A 14,093-nucleotide genomic window follows, 5' to 3' on the forward strand; every position below is an offset into this window, starting at 1 on the left:
CATCGAGGAACTCCAAGAAGAAAGACGTCAGAAGGTCGCCATCAAGAGGGCTAAATTAGCCCCCGCGCCGATCCCAAAGGTCAATCCGTGGACCCAGCCAAAGAAACCAACAGGTGAGTCCATTGTTTTTACCGATAAATCATTTCCACCTCTGCCGACGCCTTCAACGAGCGCAGCAAATTCGCCAATTTTAACAAGGCAAACACCAACCAAAACGAAAATTCCAGAAACAAGCAGCATGACAGAATTTTGTAAAATAAACGCCGAAATTTCCAGGCTGAACAAAAATGTAAATATGAAAAATCTGCTCATAATACTTAAAGAACTGAACAATGCACTTGAAAAATGCCAGTCTCAACAAGAAAAGCTGTTCGTCTGCATAGACGTTCTATCCAAAATGGGAGACGCTGGCTATGAGCTGTAAATTGACGATAGTTCACTGGAACGCAAACGGTCTGCATGAAAAAGCTGCGGAATTATTGAACTTTATTAAAAATGGTGGAATTCACATTATGGCAATTAGCGAAACGCGTCTCAAAAGTAAAGATCGGCTTAAATTCACCAATTACACGGTTCTCAGAAAGGACAGAACGGATGTCATTAGGGGAGGTGGGGTTGCTCTCCTAATCCGTAATGACGTCCCCTTTGAACACATTCCCACCCCAAATGTAAGATTCCTCGAAACCCTAACGATTAAGATCGAGAACAACATTTTCATAACATCAGTTTACAACCGACCAATCAACTCAATTAGGGACGCGGATTTAGACATAATTAATAATCTGGGAAGAAAGCAATTAATTCTCGGGGACTTCAATGCGAGACACACAAGCTGGGGTTGTCACGCAAACAATAGTAACGGGTTCAGGCTCTACAATTACGTAGAAAACACAAGCTTGATAATTAACAGAACTGCTGATCCAACTCATTTCCCAATTAACGGCATGACACCTACCTACATTGACTTGACAATCACGAAAAACATGGTAATCTCAGAACCCAGATCAGTGACCGCACTCAACTCGGATCACAATCCTGTGATTCTTGAGATTCCTGACATGACAATCAAAGACAAAACAATCCAAATCAATTCCTATAAACAAACCAACTGGCCCCTCTTCCGCAAAACCCTTGACAGACATGTTGAACTGACGGAAATCATTGGCACGAAAGATGATCTTGATGAACAGATTGAACTGTTCATTAAGGCCATCCAGAAGGCCAAAGACCAAGTCACGACGACGAAAACAATAAATCCTTTTCGAGACGAAATTCCGAAAGCAACCATAGAGAAAATAAAACTCAAGAACCGAATCAGAAAACTGTACCAAAGAACACGAGACCCATTTTTCAAAAACCAAGCATCTGAATTAACCAGAGAAATTAAACAAGAAATAAAAGAATTCAGACAGAACAAATGGGAAACAAAACTTGGCAAATTAAATCCGCACGATAATTCTCTATGGAAAATGACAAAAGCTCTCAAAAGACGATTTACCCCCATCTCTATCCTTAAATCCAATAACAACACAGCATTTAATAATGTGGAAAAAGCAAACACACTGGCAACATATTATGAAACGATCCACACAAGTGATAATCACAACACACCCGAACAAACAGAAATAATTGAAACAGTAAACTCTTTCAATAGTGACAATTCCCAGATAGACGCGCCTACGGCCGTCAAACCCACAGAAATCGCAAAAATCATAAGCACTTTACCGAATAACAAAGCCCCGGGAAATGACGGCATAGAAAACAGAATACTGAAAAATCTTACAGCGAAAGCTGTAAAACAACTAACGAATATAATAAATGCCATGCTTAATCTTTGTATCTTCCCGGAAAAACTTAAAGTAGCAGATGTCATCCCCATTTTGAAACCGGGGAAAAACCCCAATGCACCAAACGCATACAGACCAATTAGCCTTCTACCAACAATTTCAAAAGTTGCGGAAAAGGTAATCCAAAAACGAATTAATAAGCACATTAAAGAAAACAAAATTTTACCGCCAGAGCAATTTGGTTTTCGGGAACGACATAATACCACACAGCAAGTCCTCAGACTAATAAATGACATAACGAATAATTACAACACGAAAAGCATAACAGCAATGACATGTCTTGATATTGAAAAAGCATTTGATAAAGTCTGGACAAAAGGACTAATTTACAAAATGATTCAATTGAAGTTCCCGACGCACATTACTAAATTAATAAACTCGTACTTAACAGAGAGAAAGTTCAGAGTAAAGGTAGAAGGCGAAAAGTCGGAAATGAAATCAATAAATGCGGGAGTCCCACAAGGCTCAGTGCTTGGGCCAATACTATTTAATATTTACATTCATGACATCACTAAATTCGCACAAACCAATTTAGCTTTGTACGCGGATGACACCGCCATCTACGCTAAGTCTCATTCGGGTCAGGTCGCACTCAAACAAGTTCAGATCCACATTAATCAACTCGAGAAATTCTACGCGAAATGGAAGATTAAACTCAACGCGGACAAAACGGAAACGGTCATTTTTGCAAAAAGATTCACCGGGCTAAAGATCAATAAAAAACTAAAGGTAGGGGACAGTGAAATTGAAATTAAGAACTCTGTGAAATATCTAGGAGTCACCCTAGACAAAAGGCTAAACCTAAATGAACACATAAAGAAAACGAGACAAAAAGGTGAAGCCGTCCTCAAGCAATTGTACCCATTGTTGGTCAAAAACAACTATCTAAACACGAAAAATAAGTTGCTTCTGTACAAATGCATCTTACGCCCCATCATAACATACGCGGCGCCCATCTACCGGCACAAACCACACACTCCACTAATTCCTTTGCAAAGATTTCAAAATAAATGCTTAAGACTTGCTCTTAACGCAGACAGATACACTCCGCTCCGTCAACTTCATCAGGACGCGAATCTTCCACTCCTACACCATTACATCCATTCCCTTTCCGATAAATTCTACGAGAAGCAGGTGCGGCACGTACCTCTTTTCAAACAATCCCTCAAACACCCAGCAGGAACTCACAAGTTCCCGCACTCGGGTGTCCCCAATCTAGACCGGATAATCCGCTGAATTTTGTTACAGGCAAAAGGCAGCGGAAGAAGAACCGTAAACGGCAATCGACCAGCCACTGACCATATCGGAACAGGAGTCCAGGAGCCCCCTGGAACATCAATCCGAGGATCAGGAGTCCCCGGAGCCCCCTGAAACCTCACCACTAGACCATACCGCACCAGGAGCCCAGGAGCTCCCTGGAAACAGAAACCGGACCGGAAGTCCCAAGACTTCTTTGAGGTCAACACTGTAAATAGTTTTTTAAATATCCTTTGTACATAGTAGATAATAAGGTTAGGGTTTTTACTAAAATTTCATTTTCCCTAAATTAAGGTAACCGATAAGTAGGCTAAACACCACAAATGTATGCAACCAAGGTTGCCGGTGAGCCATAAAATAAATGTAATATCTTAGATTGTATAATAAATGTAGGCTAGGTTAAGGCATCAGCGCCACACATTAGCATAAGTTAATCTTAAGTGTGATATGTATTATCTTAGTGATTGCATGCGTAACTTCAACCGAATAAAAATCCTGTTGAATTTGAATTTGGTTCTCGTCCGATCACCGAAGTCAAGCAACGTCGGGCGCGGTCAGTACTTGGATGGGTGACCGCTTGGGAACACCGCGTGCCGTTGTCTCTACTCTTTTCTTTTTTTATTAACATTTCTGATGTCAAACTTTTTTTAAATATATTTTTCACTATTTATATTTTCTCTCAGGAACTTATATAGTATGAAGACGAAAATTTTTAATTCGTTCGAGTTGAATTTGTGGTTCTGAAAAGAACCGATTTTTTTTCTTTTTTTTCCAACCAACTTCCAAGCTGCTCGAGGAGGATTTATTTTGAACTGGTGTATTTGGTGACGGCCTTGGTTCCTTCAGAAACGGCGTGCTTCGCCAATTCACCGGGCAAAAGAAGACGCACCGCCGTCTGGATCTCCCTGCTGGTTATGGTCGAACGTTTGTTGTAATGAGCGAGGCGACTGGCTTCAGCAGCTATACGTTCGAAGATGTCGTTCACGAAACTGTTCATGATAGACATAGCCTTGCTGGAGATACCGGTATCGGGATGGACCTGCTTCAACACCTTGTAAATGTAGATGGCGTAACTCTCCTTCCTCCTGCGCTTCTTTTTCTTGTCGCTCTTCGAGATGTTCTTTTGAGCTTTTCCGGCCTTCTTGGCCGCCTTACCGCTGGTCTTGGGTGGCATTCTCTTCTAGTCGTCGAGTTAAAAAAACGTTTAAAAACAGAAAACGAGACAGACACGACGTGCACGTTACGACGAGTATACTCGATCTAAAACGCCGCACACCTAAAATCCCTCTATTTATAACGAGCGAGCGACAAACAGGCGCTCCGCCTTAGTTCGTCGTTCGACCATTGCCCTAACGAGATGGCGCTGTACCGACCATATAAATTTCTAGCCTTCGCCGCGTTCGGCATTTATTTCAAGCCGTACGTTTGTCAGTGCGCTTCGTGTCAGTCGCAGTAGGTGTTTTGCTGTTTATATCGTATAACAACATGTCCGGAAGAGGAAAAGGAGGTAAAGTGAAGGGAAAGGCGAAGTCTCGTTCCAGTCGTGCCGGACTTCAGTTTCCCGTCGGCAGAATTCATCGTCTTCTGCGTAAAGGAAACTACGCCGAAAGAGTGGGTGCAGGTGCTCCCGTTTATTTGGCGGCCGTAATGGAATATCTAGCCGCCGAAGTTCTCGAATTGGCAGGAAACGCCGCCAGAGATAACAAGAAAACCCGTATCATTCCGAGACATCTTCAATTGGCTATAAGGAACGACGAGGAGTTAAACAAGCTCCTTTCCGGCGTTACCATCGCCCAAGGCGGTGTCTTGCCCAACATCCAGGCGGTGTTGTTGCCCAAGAAGACCGAAAAGAAGCCTTAAATTTAATTCTTCGCCGCCGTCATCTCGAACGAAAAACAAAAACTTTTATAAAAACCATCTTCACATCGGCCCTTCTCAGGGCCAAAAATTCAACTCGAACGAATTGATTTTTTCGCCAAAATACAACAACCTATGAGAATCATGTTAAAAAGTCTTTTAGATATTTTAAAGTTAAACCGATCAATTAATTCATTATACGAGCGTAGACTGAACGGAAGATTTTCGATTACATTCAACCAAGAAAGATGATTTTTACGACTTTTCATCGTAATTTTTAGAAAAATTCAATGCCCGACTAAAGCACGAACTCGACAACTCTATCTATAATAATTTATTGATTATCTAATTCAAGAAACATTCCGATTCGTCGTAAATTTCTTCACATTTCGCACATTAATCTGTTAAGAACATACACACACACACCGGTCGCCTATACGTGCTCTCCGTCTCGATAATTTCTTGCAGCAGCAGTCGTCAGCGGTGAGCCGTAATACTACAATCAATCGTTTTATTTGCTATGAGATTTTGTTTCAAGTCACGTCTGAGGAGAGTAACTCTACCCCATATTGGACATAACCTCAAATATACTCTTCGTGGCAAAAACGTTCTTTTAACGATGGTCATTCTAACCTAAAACTGCTGTCAAAATTGTCAAAGTCGCCGCCTGGATCACAAATTAAAATGATCACTCACTCCGTACGATTTTCATTTCGATTTGAAGACAAACACACAATTGAGCAACATATTTAATTCGTTTGATTTATTTTGTGGTTCTGAAAAGAACCGTTTTTTTTTGTTTGTTTGTTTGCTTGCCTGCGGGGGGTTTGTTGTTATTCCTCTGAGGATGCGGATACACGTCATAAAATGATAAAATTAACCGCCGAAACCGTAAAGGGTACGACCTTGACGTTTCAGGGCGTAGACGACGTCCATGGCGGTGACGGTCTTACGTTTTGCGTGTTCGGTGTAAGTTACGGCGTCACGGATGACGTTCTCGAGGAAGACCTTCAACACACCTCTGGTTTCTTCGTAGATGAGACCGGAAATACGTTTCACACCACCACGACGAGCCAATCTTCTGATCGCCGGTTTCGTTATACCTTGGATGTTATCGCGTAGAACTTTGCGATGACGTTTGGCGCCACCTTTTCCCAATCCTTTGCCACCTTTACCACGACCGGTCATCTTGATAAAATTAGGAAATTCTTCGTACAAAACGACGTAGCTTCGACCAAGTTCGTTATGGAACTAACGTCAAAATTTCATTCCGCGGGACTATTTATAAGTTACGGCAGCTCCACCTCGCGTTAAAAACGAATCCACCAATGGCGTCGCCGTATGACTCATCGAGTTTATAAAACGGCCGTTGGCGCGACGAAAATTTTCAGTTGACTTTCGAACGTTCGTACGTACGGTCGGTCGTTCGGTCGAAGCAAGCAAGCAAGCCACTACCTACGTTAATTCTTTTCATTTGATTCATCCGATATCCGAGATGGCGAGAACTAAACAGACGGCTCGTAAATCTACCGGTGGCAAGGCACCTAGAAAACAGTTGGCCACGAAGGCGGCCAGAAAAAGCGCTCCCGCCACCGGAGGTGTCAAGAAACCTCACCGTTACAGGCCCGGTACGGTCGCCCTTCGTGAGATTCGTCGTTATCAAAAGAGCACTGAACTTTTGATCCGCAAGCTGCCTTTCCAACGTCTCGTCCGAGAGATCGCCCAAGATTTCAAGACCGATCTCCGTTTCCAAAGTTCGGCCGTGATGGCACTTCAAGAAGCCAGCGAGGCTTATCTCGTCGGCCTCTTCGAAGACACCAACTTGTGCGCCATCCACGCCAAACGTGTCACCATCATGCCGAAAGACATCCAATTGGCGAGACGCATTCGTGGCGAGAGGGCTTAAATTTCCTCCATCCATCCATCCATCCATCCGATCCGACCATCTAGAATTAACAAATTCTTCATCTTCGAAGGTGTTAAAAGAAGAAAAAAAAAATCGGTTCTTTTCAGAACCACAATTATTTTCCAACGAATTGAAAATTTATCGTTCGCGCATGCAACTTTTTGAGATTGAAAAAAAAAAAAAAAAAAAAAAAAAGTTAGGTTATGTGATTTATTCACAAAATTCGTACTTACATAAAACGATAAACTTTTGCTTTTTTCTTTCACATTAAATTTTCTTTTAACTGAGACTATTTGAAACATTATTATATAATAAAGTTTATCATTCTTTGTAATAACACTGTTTCGACAGTCAAATGAATAGACAAGAAAATCAAATGAAAGTATGTATCTCCTCAACAGAATGTGCATTGTCCAAGCGAATCTTTCGTTCGTTTCTTGAAAATAATTGTGGCCCTGAAAAGGGCCATTTATTTGTATCGATGGTGCCCCTACGTCGATATATACGATCGGAGCACGTTCCCGAAACCACCAGGACGTCGTCGTCGTTGAAAAAATTAAATCATCGTCGTCGACTTTTCACTTCTTTCTCTTGGGTGAAGCGGTTTTTTTCGCTTTGACGGTGACGGCTTTGGCCGTTTTCGGTTTCGGCGCTTTCGGTTTCTTGGTTGGACCGGCCTTGTTGGATTTCTTCGCTTTCGATGGCGTCTTGGGTTTGACGGGCGATCTGGAGGCGGCGCTGGCTTTCTTTTCGGGAGCGGACGCAGCCTTTCTAGCCTTCGATACGGCGACGCTCTTCTTTTCGGCGGCAGTTTTCTTAGACTTGGCCGAAGCGGCGGGGGCGGCCTTCTTACCGGCTTTTGAGGCGGATCCTTTTTCGGCGGACGTCGGCGCTGACGCGACGGAACGTTTAGCAACGCCCGTCTTCTTGGATTTCGCCGATGACGACGCGGTCGCAGCGGCAGATCTCTTTTTCGTGGCGGACGGAGCCTTAGCTGCACCGGTGACGGCAGAAGCCAACTTGAACGAACCGGAAGCTCCTTTTCCTTTGGTTTGGACCAACGAACCGGATGCGACGGCGCCCTTAAGGTACTTCTTGATGAAAGGCGCAAATTTTTCCGCGTCGACTTTGTAGTTGGCCGCGACATATTTCTTGATCGCCTGCAACGAAGAACCGCCGCGTTCCTTCAAGCCTTTGATGGCGTTGGTGACCATCTCCGAAGTGGGCGGATGAGAAGGTTTGCTTCTCGGATTTTTGGGCTTCTTCTCCTTCTTCACCGGTGAGGAGCCGGAAGTGGCACCGGCGACCGTCGAAGCTGCTTGATTTTCTACGTCGGCCATATTTTCGTCTATCGCGCGCGCGTTTTTTTCTTTTTATTATAGGTAGGCTTATTCTTCGGTGAAAGAACGAATGAACTTTACAGAACGAATTGGGCGCCAAAGTCAAAGTGTTGGCGCGTTCGAAAACGCGCGGACCGCGGACTAAACGAGAGCCTTCTCGTCGAGTTAGAAAATTCAGTGGGCCTCGAATACAGCTTTCGCGTGATGGCATCGTTCTCTTTACGCGAAGATCACCGCCTCCGGGTGCGGGAACATGAGCGATTCGGTCGGCGATGGCCTCCTGAATAACCTCAAGTTTTCCCGGACGACCAGCCGACCTCCAAAAGCGAACAAGGACCGATCGAACGTCGACTCGAACAAAGACCCTCCGAAACAAGGAGATGACATCCAAGTTCGACGCCGACGTTACGCGTTTTCCACGAATAACAGGAAAGTTCCGCTTTCGACCAGACAAACTTGGAAGCATCCTCTACAAGTTTCACGAACGAATCGGTCGAAAAGTACGTGCGATCTTTTCGAAAATCGCCTCGCAAAGAGACGCAGCACGGATCGGAGCGACGACCGACGAACCTGCAGAGTGTAGGAAAAAAATTCACAAACGGTCGAAGATGACGTCCGAGAAGGTCGAATTTTTTCAAGAACGAAGATAAAACCTTCGCCTTTCGTAGGAGTTGATTTTTGAAAACGATCTTGACGAACAGGTCGGAAAAAAAACGATGTCAATTTCGGACTCGACCATGAGAAACGAATTTGTACGACGAACGGACTTTTCGAACGACTTTTTTCGCAAAATCGACATTTTTTCCTCAAAAATTACCTCACACGACGAAATCCCATCATCGAAACATCACCGAAAACAGTTTTGACGGCGAAATTCTCGTCAATTTTACGAAAATAAAGGGAAAATCAGACGGACCACCGTCGAACATCCAGCGACGGGAACGGACGAGTTTTTTAATTTTTCTTGCCAATTCATTGCGAAAGAAGCAATTTTTCTCGACGAAACCATTTTATAATCATAAAAAAAACTCCCCAAACACCACAAACCAACAAAAATACGGAAATCTTGCATTGTTTGCATTTTTCAGACACTCTAAATAAAACTACGTCGATGTCGGCGGATTTTCAGTCGGTCGTCGGTCGACAGAAATCCAACGAAATTTTCATTTGTTCTTCTCAAAAACGAAAAACAAACAAATCAACAAAACATTCCCTACTATTAGTCGACATTTCGAGCAGAAACTACGAACGTCGAAAGATTTAAAAAATGAAATATGTAGGTGTGCGTGCGTGCGTACTTACTTGAAACTTTTTTCTTGTTTCATCGTCGCACTGGAACAAATTAAATTTTAATGCAATGTAAACGCGACCACACTTTCGACGAAAACATCTCTATGAATCGAACGACGTCGGAAAAAGAATAAATCGAGAAGAGAACAAATCATGAAACAACACACACCCACCCCGCCCGGCCCGGCCAGAGTGGTGGGAATTTCGATGAATGAACAGACAAAGAAACCAACTCTGTTATCAGTTCTAAGAAAGAAAGCAGGTAGCGGCGGCGGCGAACCTTCGACCGTACTACGGTCAGTTCATGAATTAACCCCGTCCGTTCGGAGTTTATTCATCTCCGGTCCGTGTCGGCGTTTACTTCAAGTGGGTGCTATTTCCATCTAAGCAAGCAAGTGAGTAAGTAAGTTCTCAAATTTTAAATTACGTTAATCGCAAGTGACTCGTTGAGATCGTCAAACGAACAATTTAATTTAACGCCTCATACGAGTTTTTTTTTTTCGTCATTTTGTCGCAAAAAAAAAACTAAAAAACGACTCGCAAAAAAAAATTTTTTTTTTTTCTTCTTTTAAATCTTGTACATTTTCTGACATGTGTACCATCGAAAAATGTCACATCCAAACGATCGAACAATCACAAAAAATCGTCAACGTACCATCTTGGAAAATTTTACCAGGCAACGACCATACCACGTTGAAAACTACCGGTTCTCGTCCGATCACCGAAGTCAAGCAACGTCGGGCGCGGTCAGTACTTGGATGGGTGACCGCTTGGGAACACCGCGTGCCGTTGTCTCTACTCTTTTCTTTTTTTATTAACATTTCTGATGTCAAACTTTTTTTAAATATATTTTTCACTATTTATATTTTCTCTCATGAACTTATATAGTATGAAGACGAAAATTTTTAATTCGTTCGAGTTGAATTTGTGGTTCTGAAAAGAACCGATTTTTTTTCTTTTTTTTCCAACCAACTTCCAAGCTGCTCGAGGAGGATTTATTTTGAACTGGTGTATTTGGTGACGGCCTTGGTTCCTTCAGAAACGGCGTGCTTCGCCAATTCACCGGGCAAAAGAAGACGCACCGCCGTCTGGATCTCCCTGCTGGTTATGGTCGAACGTTTGTTGTAATGAGCGAGGCGACTGGCTTCAGCAGCTATACGTTCGAAGATGTCGTTCACGAAACTGTTCATGATAGACATAGCCTTGCTGGAGATACCGGTATCGGGATGGACCTGCTTCAACACCTTGTAAATGTAGATGGCGTAACTCTCCTTCCTCCTGCGCTTCTTTTTCTTGTCGCTCTTCGAGATGTTCTTTTGAGCTTTTCCGGCCTTCTTGGCCGCCTTACCGCTGGTCTTGGGTGGCATTCTCTTCTAGTCGTCGAGTTAAAAAACGTTTAAAAAACAGAAAACGAGACAGACACGACGTGCACGTTACGACGAGTATACTCGATCTAAAACGCCGCACACCTAAAATCCCTCTATTATAACGAGCGAGCGACAAACAGGCGCTCCGCCTTAGTTCGTCGTTCGACCATTGCCCTAACGAGATGGCGCTGTACCGACCATATAAATTTCTAGCCTTCGCCGCGTTCGGCATTTATTTCAAGCCGTACGTTTGTCAGTGCGCTTCGTGTCAGTCGCAGTAGGTGTTTTGCTGTTTATATCGTATAACAACATGTCCGGAAGAGGAAAAGGAGGTAAAGTGAAGGGAAAGGCGAAGTCTCGTTCCAGTCGTGCCGGACTTCAGTTTCCCGTCGGCAGAATTCATCGTCTTCTGCGTAAAGGAAACTACGCCGAAAGAGTGGGTGCAGGTGCTCCCGTTTATTTGGCGGCCGTAATGGAATATCTAGCCGCCGAAGTTCTCGAATTGGCAGGAAACGCCGCCAGAGATAACAAGAAAACCCGTATCATTCCGAGACATCTTCAATTGGCTATAAGGAACGACGAGGAGTTAAACAAGCTCCTTTCCGGCGTTACCATCGCCCAAGGCGGTGTCTTGCCCAACATCCAGGCGGTGTTGTTGCCCAAGAAGACCGAAAAGAAGCCTTAAATTTAATTCTTCGCCGCCGTCATCTCGAACGAAAAACAAAAACTTTTATAAAAACCATCTTCACATCGGCCCTTCTCAGGGCCAAAAATTCAACTCGAACGAATTGATTTTTTTCGCCAAAATACAACAACCTATGAGAATCATGTTAAAAAGTCTTTTAGATATTTTAAAGTTAAACCGATCAATTAATTCATTATACGAGCGTAGACTGAACGGAAGATTTTCGATTACATTCAACCAAGAAAGATGATTTTTACGACTTTTCATCGTAATTTTTAGAAAAATTCAATGCCCGACTAAAGCACGAACTCGACAACTCTATCTATAATAATTTATTGATTATCTAATTCAAGAAACATTCCGATTCGTCGTAAATTTCTTCACATTTCGCACATTAATCTGTTAAGAACATACACACACACACCGGTCGCCTATACGTGCTCTCCGTCTCGATAATTTCTTGCAGCAGCAGTCGTCAGCGGTGAGCCGTAATACTACAATCAATCGTTTTATTTGCTATGAGATTTTGTTTCAAGTCACGTCCTGAGGAGAGTAACTCTACCCCATATTGGACATAACCTCAAATATACTCTTCGTGGCAAAAACGTTCTTTTAACGATGGTCATTCTAACCTAAAACTGCTGTCAAAATTGTCAAAGTCGCCGCCTGGATCACAAATTAAAATGATCACTCACTCCGTACGATTTTCATTTCGATTTGAAGACAAACACACAATTGAGCAACATATTTAATTCGTTTGATTTATTTTGTGGTTCTGAAAAGAACCGTTTTTTTTTTGTTTGTTTGTTTGCTTGCCTGCGGGGGGTTTGTTGTTATTCCTCTGAGGATGCGGATACACGTCATAAAATGATAAAATTAACCGCCGAAACCGTAAAGGGTACGACCTTGACGTTTCAGGGCGTAGACGACGTCCATGGCGGTGACGGTCTTACGTTTTGCGTGTTCGGTGTAAGTTACGGCGTCACGGATGACGTTCTCGAGGAAGACCTTCAACACACCTCTGGTTTCTTCGTAGATGAGACCGGAAATACGTTTCACACCACCACGACGAGCCAATCTTCTGATCGCCGGTTTCGTTATACCTTGGATGTTATCGCGTAGAACTTTGCGATGACGTTTGGCGCCACCTTTTCCCAATCCTTTGCCACCTTTACCACGACCGGTCATCTTGATAAAATTAGGAAATTCTTCGTACAAAACGACGTAGCTTCGACCAAGTTCGTTATGGAACTAACGTCAAAATTTCATTCCGCGGGACTATTTATAAGTTACGGCAGCTCCACCTCGCGTTAAAAACGAATCCACCAATGGCGTCGCCGTATGACTCATCGAGTTTATAAAACGGCCGTTGGCGCGACGAAAATTTTCAGTTGACTTTCGAACGTTCGTACGTACGGTCGGTCGTTCGGTCGAAGCAAGCAAGCAAGCCACTACCTACGTTAATTCTTTTCATTTGATTCATCCGATATCCGAGATGGCGAGAACTAAACAGACGGCTCGTAAATCTACCGTGGCAAGGCACCTAGAAAACAGTTGGCCACGAAGGCGGCCAGAAAAAAGCGCTCCCGCCACCGGAGGTGTCAAGAAACCTCACCGTTACAGGCCCGGTACGGTCGCCCTTCGTGAGATTCGTCGTTATCAAAAGAGCACTGAACTTTTGATCCGCAAGCTGCCTTTCCAACGTCTCGTCCGAGAGATCGCCCAAGATTTCAAGACCGATCTCCGTTTCCAAAGTTCGGCCGTGATGGCACTTCAAGAAGCCAGCGAGGCTTATCTCGTCGGCCCTCTTCGAAGACACCAACTTGTGCGCCATCCACGCCAAACGTGTCACCATCATGCCGAAAGACATCCAATTGGCGAGACGCATTCGTGGCGAGAGGGCTTAAATTTCCTCCATCCATCCATCCATCCATCCGATCCGACCATCTAGAATTAACAAATTCTTCATCTTCGAAGGTGTTAAAAGAAGAAAAAAAAAATCGGTTCTTTTCAGAACCACAATTATTTTCCAACGAATTGAAAATTTATCGTTCGCGCATGCAACTTTTTGAGATTGAAAAAAAAAAAAAAAAAAAAAAAAAAGTTAGGTTATGTGATTTATTCACAAAATTCGTACTTACATAAAACGATAAACTTTTGCTTTTTTCTTTCACATTAAATTTTCTTTTAACTGAGACTATTTGAAACATTATTATATAATAAAGTTTATCATTCTTTGTAATAACACTGTTTCGACAGTCAAATGAATAGACAAGAAAATCAAATGAAAGTATGTATCTCCTCAACAGAATGTGCATTGTCCAAGCGAATCTTTCGTTCGTTTCTTGAAAATAATTGTGGCCCTGAAAAGGGCCATTTATTTGTATCGATGGTGCCCCTACGTCGATATATACGATCGGAGCACGTTCCCGAAACCACCAGGACGTCGTCGTCGTTGAAAAAAATTAAATCATCGTCGTCGACTTTTCACTTCTTTCTCTTGGGTGAAGCGGTTTTTTTCGCTTTGACGGTGACGGCTTTGGA

At 43.2% G+C, this 14,093-nt stretch overlaps 1 non-coding gene across 1 annotated transcript; it reads left to right on the top strand.

The window, feature by feature from the left end:
- The first annotated feature begins 10,172 nt into the window (after positions 1–10,172).
- Positions 10,173–10,292, top strand: LOC148165609 (5S ribosomal RNA). Its single transcript, XR_015771325.1, has one exon. It is a non-coding gene; the product is annotated as a 5S ribosomal RNA (ribosomal RNA).
- Positions 10,293–14,093: the final 3,801 nt, after the last annotated feature.

The sequence above is a fragment of the Gnatocerus cornutus genome, unplaced genomic scaffold (assembly GCF_029298725.1).
Source record: "Gnatocerus cornutus isolate USDA-ARS CGAHR unplaced genomic scaffold, icGnaCorn1.1 ctg00000270.1, whole genome shotgun sequence".
NCBI classification, from domain to species: domain Eukaryota; kingdom Metazoa; phylum Arthropoda; class Insecta; order Coleoptera; family Tenebrionidae; genus Gnatocerus; species Gnatocerus cornutus.